Below are 6,949 nucleotides of genomic sequence, written 5' to 3'. Positions count from 1 at the left end.
CATAATAGCATTAAACACAGTGGATCTGAAGTGTGAGGCATAACAAATGGAGAGGTGAAAGGCTAAATCTTAATTATGCTGTGGGAAAGCAGCCCTTGAATCCACATGTACTGATTTTAAGTCTTAGACAGCGCATGTGAAAACATGCGCAGCACCTGGGAAAGGTTCCTTGTGGCTCATTGCTCTGGAGTCTAATCCTAGATGAAAGGACGTTTTAACTCCTTGTTTTCTGTTGTTTATGAAGCTAACTGCTTTGAACTTACCAGAAGACTCATTCTTATAGAATGAGGTGTTTGGACAGTTTTAGAATGAAAAAAAAAAAGTGGGCATGGAGACACCACCCTCTGACCCCACCTATGCCAAAGGCTGAGGCTGGAGACCACTGAGTTGAGTCAAGCCCTGAAGCTAGCCTGCGCAACAGAACAAGACTCTGTATCCATCTGTCCATGAATGCATCCATCCATGCATTCATGCATCCATCTACCCATCCGTCCACCCATCCATCCACCCACCCATCCATCCATCCATCTACCCATCTATCCATCCATGTTTTATATGTAATATACACATATAGATATGATCAACTAAGACCTTAAAATTGGCTGCAGTCATTGGCAGTGAGCTAGGTCAGACCTGAGGAGGTTGTTGGGTACACGAGATTTTTTGAGTTTCTCTTTTCATTGTTTATCAAACAGAGATGATGCTGGTTGTTTGAGAAGACAGTATCATGTGAGTGACCCTTTGGCTCTCCTTCTTTGGTTGCAATCATACAATTAATCCAGGGGAGTGCTATATTCCAGCCACTGGTGAGCAGCAAGGCCCTGAGGACTTACGTATCTAGATAAGTACATTTAAGAGCTACCACAATTCATGAACATTGTGAGCTACATAAGGTATACAGCCTGAGTCCAAGCTACTTTGTTGCTGATTACTGGGTTTTATGAGTAAGAAATAAACTCTGTTGCATCAAACTACTGAGCTTTTAGAGATTAATTTGAAACCACAGCATAATATAGTATCTGTTATAAGTCTGAATTCTATCCTCTAAATTCATGATGTTGAAGTTCAGCCCTTAATGCCTTTTAGTAAGACTTTTAGTGTTTAACTCAATGTTTACTTGTATAGATTCAAGGTTTGACTACTTAAGAGCACACTCATGTGACTAGTGTCCTGACACATCATCATTATTAAAGTAAAAGGTCAAACCTACTCCATCTTGGGACTAGCCTCCCTCCATCATAAGAAAAATGACCCATAGCTGAACACAAGCTACATCCAAGTACCAGGAAAGGCCCCATAGCTTGTTCTTGGCCCATACCCCAGAGTTACTCTCTAGCTACTTCCTAGCAACAGTCAATCAGGATTAGTCTGGTTGTCTCAGATGTACTTTCACGCCATTTGTGATTGTTTTGCTTCAGATCACTCACCTGTCAGCTTACAGTTGTCAGTTAGATGCCTGAGAGGATCAAACGCCCTCAACTGCTTGCCATTTCCTGTGAAGCTCAGGGCTGCACCCCCAACCCCTTCATTCTGCTGTGTCAGAGATAGCAGTGTTCCCCAACCTCGAGCTTAAATAAAAACCCTAGTATGATTACATCAAAGTCAGCTCCTTGGTGGTCTTTTGGGGCTCCAGAATGAGGCAGAAGACTTAAGGTGTTGTACTTATTTTTCAGTTATTTATTTATTTTTGGTTTTTCAAGACAGGGTTTCTCTGTGTACCCTTGGCTTTCCTAGAGCTTTATCTGTAGAGCAGGCTGGCCTTGAACTTCAAGTGATCAGTCTCTGCCTCCCAAGTGCTGGGATTAAAGGTGTATGCTACCACTGCCCAGCTATGGTTGGTTGGTTGGTTGGTTTTTAAATCATGCCTTTAACCACTGGCACTATAGTATCTATACGTTTCCTGATCTGGCACTATGACCAGCCTCCTCTCCAAGGTACTACTTCCCACTGGGAAATTGTTCCAGAAACCAAGATCTGGGCCTGGGGCATCCTAGCATACTACTAGAGTACCATGTCTTCTAGGCCTTCTCAAAGATACTACAAGGAGACAGTCACACAATGAAATGTTAATAAGATGAAATGGACCGAAAGTAAAAGACACATTGCTTTCAGTATTTTAAGTGGTGGCTTTTAGTTTAGGATCTCATTCTTAAAACCTAAGATGAAGGCTTCTCTTGTGGGCCTTCCATGTGGAGGCTTTCCATGGAGATCTCTGGTCTGGTTAGGTGCACGGGTTTAGGAGAAGGGGAGAGAACTTGGACAGGGAGGGGGAACAGCTTTTGTCACCTCTGCTGCTGGTGCTGCTCCACCTCCCTTTCCAGCCAGGCTGAGCCAGCAGGGGACTGACTAGCCAGCAAGGGGTGCAGGAGAGCTTCTAGCAGTGAATTCCGGAGAGCAGATCTCTTCCCAACAATATCTCTTCCAGACAAGATCTCTTCTGACAAACTCTCAGATGATGGAATAATTCTTGCACACCTTTAATCCTTTTGAATAGGATTCTTAAATACAATTTTGGGACAGGTCAGGGTCTGGCAGCAGGTACTTCCTATTGGTTTGGCCTGAGAACGTGGGAACACCTCATCTACATATTTGGAGGCGTGGTCCTGCTTCTTCATGACTGATTTGTCTTGGGCCTAAATGATCTGTGGTTATGTCATCACCTGTGGAGAAGTGGCTTGAGGTTTTGCCCTCTGTGACTGATCTGTCTTAAACCTCTCTACAGGGGGTTGTGGGGGGTTGTAGTTGTATGAGAGGCCTGATCTCTTGGGAGACTGGGATGCTCCTGCAATCCCTTTTAGGATCCCTGGGGATTCGACCTATCTGGACCAGGAATCAGGGTATCTTTCACAGCCCACCGCTCTACAGGCTATATCACAAGACCTAATCAATACTTTGGCAACAGCGAAAGAACAATGTGTCCTCAATTCACTAAGATTTACAATCCTAAATTAAATGTCTGATTATGCCTTGTTTAATCATTCAGTAACATCATGGTTAGCACACACTTATGATAAAGAGGCCTTGCTATTTTGAATGCTAACCATAGTCATGACAATTGACTATATTTGTTTATTGTGATTTAATGTCTTGAGTATTGACATCTGTCTGCTAGATTTCCTTCAAATGACAGCCTACCAATCTCAAAGCAAGATCATGTCTCCTGTACTGGCTAGGTTTGTGAGTCAACTTGAGAGAAGGTGGAGTTATCACAGACAGGAGCCTCAGTTGAGGAAATGCCTCCATGATTCAGCTGTAAGCCATTTTCTCAGTTAGTGATCAAGGGGAGAGGGCCCATTGTGGGTGGTGCCATTCCTGGGCTGATAGTCCTGGGTTCTGTAAGCAAGCTGAGCAAGCCAGGGGAAGCAAGCCAGTAACATCCCTCCATGGCCTCTGCATCAGCTCCTGCTTCCTGACCTGCTTGAGTTCCAGTCCTGACTTCCTTTGGTGATGAACAGCAATGTGGGAGTATAAGCTGAATAAACCCTTTCCTCCCCTTCTTGCTTCTTGGTCATGATGTCTGTGCAGGAATAGAAACCATGACTAAGACATCCCCTTAGTCCAGACAGGCTGAGACTCTTTACTATTTGAGTAGGTGTGCTCAACATCCATATTAAGCCTAAAGGAACTATAAACGGGTGGGGTCTTCACATTCTGAGGCACTTAAGGTTCCAAAGGGAAATCAGGAAGGCTAGAAAGAAAAGGGAGTATGGTGATGGTAGAAAGGACCTCCTCACCCACGATACAGGTGAAGCTTCTTGCTTGAGATTTTCATCTCAATGGCTACTTAGGGTCTCCCTTCCTTCTCAGCTATAAATCTCCATTTTTCTAGGAGTCTCCATTTACACCAACTCAGCTCAAGAAATAGCCTTGTTTCTACAATTTTTCACAACAACCATTTTTAAAGTAGCTATCAATGTTGCTCTAGAATGGTTGTTCTACAATCTGAGAAATTGAATCCAAAAATATACAGTACAGAAGTCCTAGCAACGTTACTTTCATATGCCCAAAGAGGCACATATAGACCAGCACCACCCAAGGGACAGAATGAAAAATACTAAAAGACCATGGTACTTCTAGGATATCAGAATATGGTCACTTGACTATGAAAGCCTATTTTTTAAAGAGAAGAATACTCTCCATTCCCTCCCTCCACACACACACAAGGTAGTGCATGCTCATGATCCTAGTGTTTGGAAAGCTGAAGCAGCATTGAGAATTCCAGGCCTGGGGTACATTGTGAGACTCTCCAAAAAGAGAAGAGCTGTGGTGTAGTGGAACGGTGCTAACATGCTCAAAGTTCTGGGTTCTATGCCAGCACAGAAAAAAAAAATCAAATTAAAACTGTGACTCAGGGGGCTGGGGATTTAGCTCAGTGGTAGAGCGCTTACCTAGGAAGCGCAAGGCCCTGGGTTCCGTCCCCAGCTCCGAAAAAAAAAGAACCAAAAAAAAAAAAAAAACAAAAAACTGTGACTCAGTCAGCAAGGAAGTTAATTTCACCATGTGCTCAGGGTTCAAGGCTTACTATTCTTCCATGTCCACGGTCATATATTTTCATGCCAGAGAGGCTGTCATACCATTGTCTCATGCCTCAAGACCGGGATGTACTACATTAAGGGTGATGATGTCATCTTAACAGGCCTAGAGAAGACATGTGATCACAGAGGGTATCTTTTGGACAGTAAGATCTGATGAAATTTGCCTTACTAGGCTTGGGACATACTTTAAGAACTGCCATCCCTCACTGCTTTTCCCTTTTGCAGTACTCATGTCAATTCTATGAGATAGGATTCAATCCTATGTCAATCCTATGTTGGATTTTAGAAGCATAACATTTTCTGATTTCACAGGTTTACAGCTGGAGAGGAATTTTGCTTCAGGTTGAATCAGACTCAGTCTTACACCTGATATAGATGGCATTTAAGGTAGAATGGACTATCAAGTCTTATGAAACAAATTTAAGAGTGTGGGACTGTAGGGCTGTAGGGAAAAAGGAATTTCCATTTACATTTACACATAACAATATGAGTAGTGGAATATTACAGAATGAATTCATATCTCTGACCAGTCACATTGACACCTTAAGCCTCAGCATACTTTCCTTGTGATTAAGCATACTTGTGATTAAGTTAGGTCATAGAAGGGGCCTAACTTTGCTTGGACTAATCTAGTATCCCCATTAGAAGAGACACTGTAGAATTTTCATTCTTGGTTCCTTTCCTGTGTGACTCCACCTCAATGTTGTAAATACACATGAAAGTTATGGGAGGATACAACAAGAACGCAGCCCACACAACTAGAAATGTTCACAAACGCACCCTGTTAGACTTACACACAGCACTTCCAGGCACCCGGACTGTCCTGACCCAACTGCCACTCAAGCTGCATAGTCTGCGGAGTTTTATTCTGACAACATGAGAGGACTACCCTGCTGACAAAAAGTGAGGGCACTGGGTTAATGTGTCATTTCACAGTCTTCACTGGTGACACTACACAAAATGACAGAGAATCTACGTGTTGATTATTGTTATATATATTGATGGTGACTGCCAGAAAAAGAGGTTAACAGAAAAAATCAAGTCTTTGATGAAATTTTGACTTTTCTAACTTTTTCTTAAAAACATATATAGCCTTTTAATTTTTAAGTATATTATATTAATATATAAATTCTAAATACATATTACTTCCACTAGAAATTGAAAACATTTAACAGTGTTAATGGGAAGTTAAAACACCTTCATCTCCTTAGTCATTCAGATATTTTGTGTCCTAGCAACTTGTAAGTTTTCACTCAGCTTTTTAAAATTCTAAATCAACTTATTTCACTTTTTATATTGAGAATAGTTTGTAGTTTTATTTTGAAACCAATTATTTTAAAATGTTTATCTATCCATAAGCATCCTAAAACCATCTCGTGTTCAGCAGTAGTACAGTGGGCACACTTTAAAGAGTACTTCTAGATACAAAATCTGATTTTCATGATGGGTTAAAACCTTTATGTCTAAGAGAAAATTTGTTTCTAGTTTAATTAAATCACTTCAGAAGTTCTAATATAAAACATATAAACATTTTATTTTCCAATGTCTGAATGATTAAATTGCACTAAGTATTTTTAGGTTTTGTTGTTGTTTTGTTGTTGTCATCATTATTATTCAGATTCATGGAGCCAAGTCGGCCTCTCACTGAATGTGTAAACCAAGGATGCTGGGAACTTCTGACCTTCCGGTCTCTGGGATTCCAGGGGTATAAAATGCACTGAGATTTAAAATCATTCTATAAGTTACATAGGTTGTGCAATATGGCAGTTCATTTATTAAAGGCTGTTACCCAAGGCTCTATGCAGGGCACACTCATCACTGAAAGGAAGACAGATTTGAAGTCTCTGAAATCTCAATAATGATAAAAACATTTAACTAAAGTGTTTCATTTCTAAGTGACTCAGAAACTACAAAGTAACTCGCCTGTGGGCCGGGGGTGGTCAGTGGCAGGGTCCCTGCTTAGGCTATGGTCTCATCTCCAGTGTCAGACAAAACTTGATCCAACTTTGACCAAAATCATTCATAGAACATAAAGACTTATTTCTACTAATAATTATGAGTTAGAAGTATACAAAACATATATCTAGCCTGACCTAAGTATTCATATTTATATAATAAATATGCTTTGGTTCATTTTTCAGTGCCTAAACATATGAATTTTTAATTTTTATCTCTCTTGTTTTTGTTCTGTTGTCTGGTGTTTGTTTTGTTTAGTTTTTTTGTTTTGGTTTTGTTTTGTTTTGCTGTTTTCTTTTCTTTTCTTTTTTTTTTCAAGACAGGGATTCTCTGGCTGTCCTGTCTCTGACCAGAGATCTGCCTGCCTCTGCCTCCCAAGTGCTGGATTAGAGTAGTGTATAACCTCTGCCTGACAACTTTTTCTGTCTCCACACCATGCTTATTACTTGGTAAGAGAG

Source organism: Rattus norvegicus, chromosome 4, assembly GCF_036323735.1.
Source record: "Rattus norvegicus strain BN/NHsdMcwi chromosome 4, GRCr8, whole genome shotgun sequence".
Lineage (NCBI taxonomy): Eukaryota > Metazoa > Chordata > Mammalia > Rodentia > Muridae > Rattus > Rattus norvegicus.
Note: the sequence above shows the minus strand (reverse complement) of the source record.